Consider the following 10,639-nt stretch of genomic DNA (forward strand, 5'->3'; position numbering starts at 1 on the left):
TTATCAGATGTTTTTAACTTTGCAGATTATCTTTTGAACTTGTTGATATTATTGGGTTGAAAACACTTGAAAAGTTTCCAAAAATTTTCTAAAACTTTTATTTAATTTCGCGTATAATTTAATTTCTCAAAATATTTTTTTTAGAGCTGTCCAGTAGCAACAAGAATTCCCGCGTAAATTTAAACGGGTACTTTTGGAAAAATAGCGCACTCTACTGGCAAAAGTCCGATCCCCATAATTGATATCATTCTTTTAACATTACGTTCGACTCCTGGTATCTATACTTCGTGATTTTGATTATTATTGTTATTTATGTCCTCTGTATTGGTGTTGGTGTCGATTTTTGTTTTTTAAAAAATCACTTGTTTCAACGGAGATTCGAACCCTGATCTCCCGCGCGCGAGTCCTTTCCTATGTCTGACGGCCCGATGTCTTCTTTGGACCAAAGTTTCAGAACTTGTAATACATATTTGTGTATGCTATCCCCACCAACTTTTAATTTTATCTAGACATAGTAGAATTTACTATACAGATAGTAGGAAAATGTAATCGTCTTAGCGAAAAATACATTACGCATAGTAATGTTGAATATCTTTTTATGTAATTATTACTAACTAATAAATTTTACTAAATGTTTAGTAATAATTACAATACTGAATGTATTTTTTCATATCTGTTAGTAAATTTTACTATAGTATTGTAATTTTTACTATACTTTTTTCTCCATGTATATATCAAGGGTTTTCTGACGCAACCTCGTATCTCAAAAACTACTACTTTTCAGGAGAGACAAAAAAACGTTTTATAATGAACTTCTCGCTTTTTTTTATTAATAAAAAAAAGCGAGAAGTTCATTATAAAACGTTTTTTTGTCTCTCCTGAAAAGTAGTAGTTTTTGAGATACGAGGTTGCGTCAGAAAACCCTCGATATACGTTTTTTTCTTATTTTCGTAAATAAAAACTTCTACGAACTAAAAAATGGCTTCTGAAGAAACGTCAATAGATAAGTATAATATATTAAAATGCCCTGAAGTGCATCTATGAAGCACTATAACGCGCAAGAGATTGTATTCAACGGAGGCGGTCATCTGTGAAACATATTTAGCCTGTTGGTACACATGACACGACGGGGCAACTAGATCCTTTTCCAGTCTTTCGCTCTCTCTCTCTCTCTCTCTCTCCTTCTCTCTTCACTTCTCACAACACATATATCACTACATTTCATTGTAGACGAGTTTTATACATTATTCATGCACGTATATATGACAGAGTATCAGTATGCTTCGGAACACACGATTTTTCATTTGACAATATATAAATGCGGGTGACTAGTCTTTTTGATGTTTTCCATTCTGTGCAGCGTATGGTCATAACGCATCAATGATCCGAGTCAATTGTATCATAATTATTAATCAATTTGATAGTGAATCGTAAAATTATTTAAATAAATAATTAATTCCGTAATTATTGAGGAAAGAAAATAAAATTTATGCACCTGCCAATTGCGAGAGAATTATTTATACGTACACTAGAATAATATAGCGTATATATAAAACCGGCAGCAATTAGGTAATAAATAGGACCACCCATCCTTTCTGTATTCGCTTGGACGAGGGAGTGAATTAATAAAACGATCCTTGTATACGCTCGACTCTCTTTGCGTCGCGCAGATGTGCCCCCTATGTAAAAATCGGAGGGTATTTCTTTTCTTTTATAATAAGGGTTAATACAGTGATTAAATAGTTCACGTTCCCATTCATTTATTACATTCCATTTAAAAGCATGAATTTTCAATAATTTTGTCTGTCAGAAATAAATGGTTTAAAAAGATAAATTTTTATTTAATGTATACACTGTAAAAAAATATTGTGCTAAAGTCAAAATAATATGTGCGTTAAAAAGTCCGCAAAATATTTGTGTTATTTCTTAACACAGGCTATTTCTGTTAGAATTTCAACACTTGTGTTAAAATTTCAACTCGAAATTCGGGTAATATCCTATATAGCAGTTTTTTAAGGCTACCACAAGTCTGTTCTCAAGTTTGATAGTTGCTACACGGAGAGAAAAAAATAGTTCTAAGTCCTATGTAGAATGGTAACCATTACTATGTTACATAGAAACGAGGATTTTTTAGCGTCGAGAGTCGTTGGGCAGATTAACCCCCCCTCCCCCTTCCCTCCATTCTACATGGTAACGGTGGCTATGCTAGCATAGGACTGATTACCATTCTACATTGACGAGAAAACTATGTAAATGGTCATCACTACAATGTTACCTAGTAACATTTACGATCTTTTATTTATTTCATTTTTAGTAAATAAGGTTATGACAAAACAAATAACTTAGGTTACTATAAATAGATATATGTAGAAATTGAATTAATCTATTGAAATAATTAAGATATTGCTCAAAAAGAAATATTGTTTTTTGATAACAGATAAATAGTAATTAAATAAATTAAAATATTTAATAATATACATCGCACATATGTATGCATACACATACACACAGGTTATTGCGCAAACGTCCGCGCATGTTAACTTTCTTGTCTCACTTATTAAACTGTAACGACACCTATTCCAGCATGGGGCTCAGTAGCATTCTACATAGCCCTGATTTCCATGCTGGATAGCGATTTTTACCATTTTAGTTGTTTCAATTTATCATAGTAATCATTAGCAGAAAAATAGTAATGAGTTCTATTCTGCATAGCATTATTTACCATTTTACAAAATATGAGGTTGGTTACTATGTAGCATAGTAATCATTACTATTCTTTTTTCTCGGTATGGGAAAAATCGGCGCCAAAAGCATGTTGAATCTGCCTTGCGCATATGACTTGCTCAAGATCTACTCAAATTAAAACTAGTAGGAGAAGGAATAGTATGGGAAGTATCGCGCGTCTTGAGCAGATTTTGAGCAAGCCTTGCGCAGGTTTCTTGGGCAAGAAATGCTTCAGAAACTTTTAGATGCACCATTTTAGAAATATCTTCAATATTCTTGCCTACAATACGATGAGCAAATCATACACAGCTTTTAAGTCAGTTTTTTGCTACATAATGTTGCGCAAGGCACATACATAGAAGGAGACACTACGTAGAAGGCTTTTACACCAAAATACTTGCTTACTTACGTGTTACTTGAGTACACAGAAATAAAAAGATTTCTTTTACTTGAGAGTAATAACTCTTCCGTGATTATCGATTGAGTTTTCAACAACAATTTTGTGTTAATTTTTAGATAACACTCAATAAATGCCAATAGTTTGGATTTTCGTACCATTTAATACTTTTAAAGTGTTCAAAATTTCTACGTAACACTGAAATATGTTGATTTAACCCAAAATAATCGCCATAAACAATTTAACATGAATCGTTCTTAACACAGATACAATATTTTTTACTGTGGGTGAAATCTTGATGTATAATATTAGTATACTGAAACTTATCAACATCAGATACAGCATAATCTGACTTTTTAAAACCCTTGATGACATCCATAAGGGAAAAAGGTTAAGAACCTGAATGGACATATGCAGAATCAAGGCAGATTATAGATCGCATGAGTCGATGGTGCATATAAACTTATATGTATTTATTTTAATTTTTTTTTTAAATACACCCTTTGTCCTCTTATATGTACTTGTGTACTTATGGGACTTTGCTTTCGAACCTTAGTGTTAATAGATTTATTTGAGTTTCATATACAAGAGGTGACACGTGCGTTACATTTATCATGATTTATGATCGTGCACTTTTTCTTCAATTATTATTTTTCGCATTGAGGTGAATTTTTCTAAGAAATTTCAAATACCTGTACACTCTAAAACTGAGTTGGTGAACATTCACTATTCGCTAGTGAATTTCGGTAATTCGCCTTTAGAGAGTAGAATACAACTATTTCACTCTTCATTAGGGTGGCCCAAAAAAACCGACTATTTTTTTTTATTCGAGTCTCTTATAAAAAATTTGTTGGCTTACGATGTTTTAAGAAGCCTCTTCAAAAATCAACGATAAAAAATTTTCAAGAGGTCGTTCGCGAATTTTGAAAATATCAAAAATGATGGAAATTCGGATTTTTTACTTCTAAATGTTTTCTTTCTCGCGGCAGCAATAGTTTACATTTAAAAAATCATGTCTATGCTGAAAATTTCAGCCCAAATTTTAAATACTTAAACGGCGCTCAAGAATTTTGAATATTAACTGATAATATGTGACTAATACTTTGAATTAGTTTTTGTATTTTTTTATAACTCAATTACTGTCATTTCACTAAAATATAACTTTTGCATAACCAAAAAAATACAGGACAGTCTTAAACAATAAAATTTGCTAAGTTTTGAATAAGCGAAAAAACCTAAAAATTGAACTAAAAAATAAAAAAGTATGTAAATAACTTATTATTTCTATTTCTCGGGTTATATTTTCATTCATTGTGATGCAAATTGATGGTAGAAAAATCGAGAAGCTTTATTATCAATATTCAAGGATCGCTCGAAATCGTTCAAAAGACAGCACTCGGAAACATTCAAAATTCTTGAGCGAGGTTTAAATATTTAAATTTCAGGCTTAAATTTTCAGCGTAATCATGATTTCACAAATATAAACTATTGCTGCCACGAGAAAGAAAAAAATTTGAAATAAAAATTTAAATATCGATCATTATTGATATTTTCAAAATTCGTGAGCGACTTCTTGAAAATTTTTTATCGAGCTGATTTTTGGAGACGCTTCGTAAAACATCGTAAACCAACAAATTTTCATAAGAGACTCGAAACAAAAACAGTCGGTTTTTTTGGGCCACCCTAATATATTTAGTAGTTTTATAATCGTAATTTATAAATTTATACATCTAATTATGTTTCCTAAACACTGTACTACTGTACTCTCTAAAAACGAATTGATGAAAATCATGTGACAACCCCTATTTTGCAGTGAATAGTTACTGTTATCTAAATAAAAAGAAATATCAAACAATTTTGACAATAAATATAAATTTAAACAATGATTACATAAATTGACTCGAATCTAAACGATATGTTAATAAATATTTTTTTTGAATTGAACAAATCGATTAATAGAAACCTACCTACGTTTATTTTTAGCCCTCGCTAGAACTATGCTTTGTCCCGGTGACATTGATTTGACATAATTGGCACCCGGAAGAAGAAGGAAAAGGAGATTGAATATGAGCGAGCGAGGCAGAAATGATTGGGATAAGCCCGAAATAAGCTGAGGATAAGCCATTTGGAGATCATGATACAAAACCTTCCCAAATAAAAAGAGAGTGTATTCGTTTTTTCTTCTTCTACTTTTAAATACACATGAGAACATTTTTTTTCTTTAATTATGCTACTAATTATATCAATTATTTAATAATTTATGTTTTCAATAATTTAGGTTATTCGAATTTTACAATATTACATTTTAGGTATTGACATAGATTATAGAAAAGTACTTTTCGCTGTAATACAATCATCAAACACTTATCGAAGCCTTGGGGTAATTGTATAATAGATTTTATATTTGAGCATTTAATGCCAGTGAAAATAGATGAACTAGAATATACTACTTGAAAAAATTGAGGGATCAACAAACTTATTTTTAGGTTTCGATTATTTTAAAATAATATATACATGTAAAATTTTTATTTCTCCGACTCTTGTACAGTGACGACATTATATAAAAAAAAGCTTAATTTCATGCATGGCCCTTATATAGTTTATAGTTAGAAATAAAAACTTACGCTTGCAAAGAGGGTGAAAGCGTTAAATTTAAATAAATGCCCGCAGTGAAACAAGCTCGCGTTAGATATGGTACGTTAGGTAACATGCTAATCATTTTGCCCTTTTCACTTATGATAAATCATTTGATTCATGATCGTCACTTTTTAATGATAATTTTTAAAATTATTTATTTCACAGGTGCACGTTATATTTTCGATCTATTATGACGATTTTCATTCAAATTTTGTATATGATATTCTCTATCTATTATTAAGTTATTGCATTTTATAAAAAAAATTATTCATTATTTACTACCTGTTGGGAAAACATAATTATTTCTGAATGTATATGTGTTTGGGTGTGTGAAGTGTGTATCTGTCTTAAACAAAATCTATCCTAAAAAAGTTGGTGTTATGTCACCGATTATAGTCGTCGTAGCAACGGTTGCTATATGAGACAGTTGTCAATGGCAATGGTTGGTATGGGGACTGCTGTAATGGCAACGGTTACTATGGAGACTTTTATCATAGCAACGGTTGCTATGGGAACTGTTGTAATGGCAACGGTTGCTAGGGAGACTGTTGTCAATGGCAATGGTGGCTATGGGGACTGCTGTAATGTCAACGTTTACTATGGAGACTTTTATCATAGCAACGGTTGCTGTGGAGACTTTTATCATAGCAACGGTTGCTATGGGAACTGTTTTAATGGTAACGGTTACTATGGAGACTTTTGTCTTAGCAACGGTTGCTATAGGAGACCGTTGTTATGGCAACGGTTGCTAGGGAGACTGTTGTCAATGGCAATGATTGCTATGGGGACTGCTGTAATGGCAACGGTTACTATGGAGACTTTTATCATAGCAACGGTTGCTATGGAAACTGTTGTAATGGCGACGGTTGCTGGAAAGACTGTTGTCAATGGTAACGATTGTTATAGGGATCGTTGTTATGGTAACGGTTGCCAGGAAGATATTTAGGCATGTTAGCGGCTAACAGAGACAAAAGGAATTCATGATGAATATTTTTAATAACGACTTTCATAAGGAGAGTATGGAAGGTAGTTATCAAAACATTACAAACGGTAAAAAATAATGGACACGCGTTAATGCGTAACAGGCTTCTAGTTGATTTAAAAAGTTTTTGTCGTACTTCAAAGGATTTATAAAAAAAATTAAATTGAACAGTTGTTCTTAGATATAGTTGGAATTAAAAAATTCAATCTATCAATTGATTGCCGTATTTTTAATAAAATTTTCTTTCATATTTTTTGAATACATTTTTAAGCAATAAAAAAAATTTCTTGAGATTAAAATTCCATTTAGTTTTTTAGGTATATATATTTTCCTATTACAAAATTTATATGAGTAAATTATTTTCAACTTTTTATTCTTTTCAACAATACTATCTAATCGATTCGTTCAAAAATTCCATCTAATAGTAGTTTTAATAAAATTTTATAACCGGCCATAAAATCCTATTTAAGTGAATGAACTTATTGAAAAAATACAGTGAACTGAAAATCGAAAAACAATTATTCTTTATATTATTATTAGCCTGGAATAATTGCAATACAATACGTTTTTGAGACCGAAATCTATCGTCTCCAAACTTCTAACCAGCCCGAAATTCTAGAAATAGCACACAGGATTAATTGATTATTGAATTTTTTCAATAAAGTAATGATAAAAACGGTTATTCGTACATCACTTTACCCCTCAGAGAGTCACGCCCAAGTAGTGTAATCGACTGGAAGAAAACTCATAGATTACTTCTTGATGTCTATACCAGTATCACCTGGTGTATTTTACTCACATCTATTTTTATTGTTACGACCAATTTCATAGAGTTAAAAAATACGAACTTAAAAGGGTTAAATGTTTCCTACAATTGTCAAGTCATTCCGTAACTTTTTGTACATTTACTGTACGATACATTACACCGTAGAAAAAATTGTGTCTTTGTTATAAACGGGCCGTGTTAAATTTTTCATGTTGACCCATACGAAAAAGTATATAATCAAAAATATATGCCGGCAATGTAGCATACATACGAAAATACTAAATATATAAGCAGAGTTCATATTTTTTGTGCGGGAAATGAATATAAATTCCGATGCTACTTGATCCTTGAAATTAACAAAAAATTTATGTTGGAAACCTTATCGAAAGTCACAAGAAGCCTGAAAGGGATATGTAATATGACAATATACTGTGTTTTGAAATTATTTTTCTAAATTATATTCGAACTGCTTAAAAAGTATATTCAGAGTAGCATTAATACATAGAATGATAATGCAAATAGGGTGAGGAATAAAACCGTTTTTATATGCATTAAAATAATTCTCTTAACTCGTTTGATAACTAGATCTGAATGATAGTGAGGAGCAAAGTGGATTATATATAATGGATAGGAATAGTATCAGTACACCAATCATCGATTATGCCTGAAGAGGAAAAAACTACTTAACAATTTTGAATATTTCGTTATCGATACCTTCAGCTAATCAACTAATTTTGATCTTAAAACGCTGAAATTTATTCAAAACTCTGCTTTCGAAAATCGGACCGAAACCATTAACTTCCTTTTTTGAAAACTTTCAATTTTCTTAGCGGCAATTTAAGAAAAACGTTAGATCATTAAACAACTTTATAAAGATCAAATAATAATTTACGTTGTAAAGACTGATATACTATTTGCAGCTAATTTTGATGTAAACAAAACTCAGAAGTCTCGTTCAATCGCTGGCACAATATTGACCTTTCGTTTGTGAGGGCGTATTTAAAAGAAAGAGCGAATGAAACATAATACGTTGAGTATTCACCCCATTTCTCTATTCACTCGGAACATTTATCGCATTGACAGCCCGTCATTAAAGCTAAGCGCAAGGTACACATAGAATTATTCGACATGGTGAAAATAGACTCTCAATCTGAAATGAATATGTATACGGAGAATTGAGCAATAATCAATTTGTTCATAGGAAGAAATACGAGAAATTAAAACCAGTAGCATTGATGGTCATTAGAATTATTTTAAAAAATGTTTACTCATACAGTCAACGTTTAGGATAATGCAGGTGAACCAAAAAGGTATGATACCTTAGGGGAGGGTGGGGCAAAGTAGGCCCCCCTAAAATTTTGAAAGCCTCAAAAATTTTGAGGCAAAGTGGGCCCCTCTAAAATTTGGGAGCAAAGTGAGCATCCTGAAATTTTCTATGAACGAGGCTCATAATAAGTCACCTTTATTTTTTTACGACTATTCATTTATGACTAATTAGCTTATTTATGTCTTACCCATTTTTGTCCACTTTACCCCATATTTTAAAATTCGTAATTTATTATGAACACAGCTTATTCATAACATTTTTTAAGTGAAGAATTTAAAAAAAGCAAATTTGTCTCTTAAAATTTTTTTAGATGGGGGCCCACTTTGTCCCTAATTTTCGACTTTTCAATTTTAATGGACATAGCTTATCAATGTTAAATAACAATCAAGGGCCTATAAAGTAGTGTAACGAGTTAAAAAAAGTAAAGATAATCCCATTTCTAGCTTACAGGACTCACTTTGCCCCACCCTCCCCTACATGACGAATTGTTATAGATATTTATTAAATGACATTATAGGCACTCTAGATCCAAAATTGATCGTAAAAAATGCCCATTGGATTCAAATTAGAAAAGAACTCTCAAGGATACACATCTCGCATAGAATATATTACTTTTCACCATACCTGCGTCAAGAAAGTTTAAATTCCTGTTCTTATTATAGGGAAGAAGGTCGTTCCTGTTTTTTATGAAAAAAACAAATGATAAAAAATAGCGCAGATGCCATTATTTCCATTAACAGAGGCAAAAATTTAAATTTTCAGGTGCGGACAATGAAAAATAGTATACACACCCCAGAAGAATGCAGCACGTCACAACCCACGTATTTCCACCCTCACCTTCGGCTTGGGTAGGCAATTACACACGCTGGTTGGAATGCCCTACGTTCCTCCCTAGGTGTGTAATATACTGATACACTAAAAAAATTATTAACATGTAAACATGATGATGAATATTACCTACAATATGATGATCAATTCCTTTTGCAATATAATAATATCACTTTTTTTTTTAACGTGTAGAACAATTTTACTGATCGTGATTACTTTCATGGTAATTGAGCGTTAAAAAACTAACTAATAAACAAACGATTCTTTAGCCGTAAAAATCGATCTTGTATCTATGAAAGCTATAACCTTTATATAATTCACATTCAGTCGAAAATAATAGTCGTGCAGAAGGTTATTTTTGTTCTCTTAATAGATCAAACTAAGAATAAAGAAAAACTACATAAATAGACGATAGACATGTCAACGTCCCGCAGATTCGCGTTCGTGACGTGTAATTAAACGTAGACGTGTGGATTTGTACAAGAAGAAAAAAGAAGAGACGAGTCGCGTGGCCCCCCCGTGATCGTTGCCGTGATCCCCGTTATGCTGGCAATTATTGGAGGCTTAGTGCGAACGCTCGGGCACGCTGATAGAGGGTTTCTCTCCACGTCATGAATACCTACTTCTCAGACACGTGTCAAGTTTCTTCTATATGCATTTATGTATAAATTCTTTCCGTATTCACTTAAAACTTCTTTTTTAATTTAAATCATTTAAAAATAGTTTTCAACGTAGGTAATTTTTCATCTGCGCCAATTAAAAAAGTTTGAAGTTAACCTTTAGTCTTACATATCTAGTCCGAAAATTTTTCTTTTATTAAATTAATACATATGCACCTTGTTATAGATCAAACTCAACGGAATACGACACAGGCCCAGATAGCTCAAATGGTTAAGCACTCGGTGCGTAACCGGCATGGTCTGGGTTCGACTCTCAGCTTGGATTATCCATATTTTTCTCTATTTATCTGTAGAAAGA

Source organism: Microplitis demolitor, chromosome 4 (assembly GCF_026212275.2).
Source record: "Microplitis demolitor isolate Queensland-Clemson2020A chromosome 4, iyMicDemo2.1a, whole genome shotgun sequence".
Classification (NCBI taxonomy): Eukaryota; Metazoa; Arthropoda; class Insecta; order Hymenoptera; family Braconidae; genus Microplitis; species Microplitis demolitor.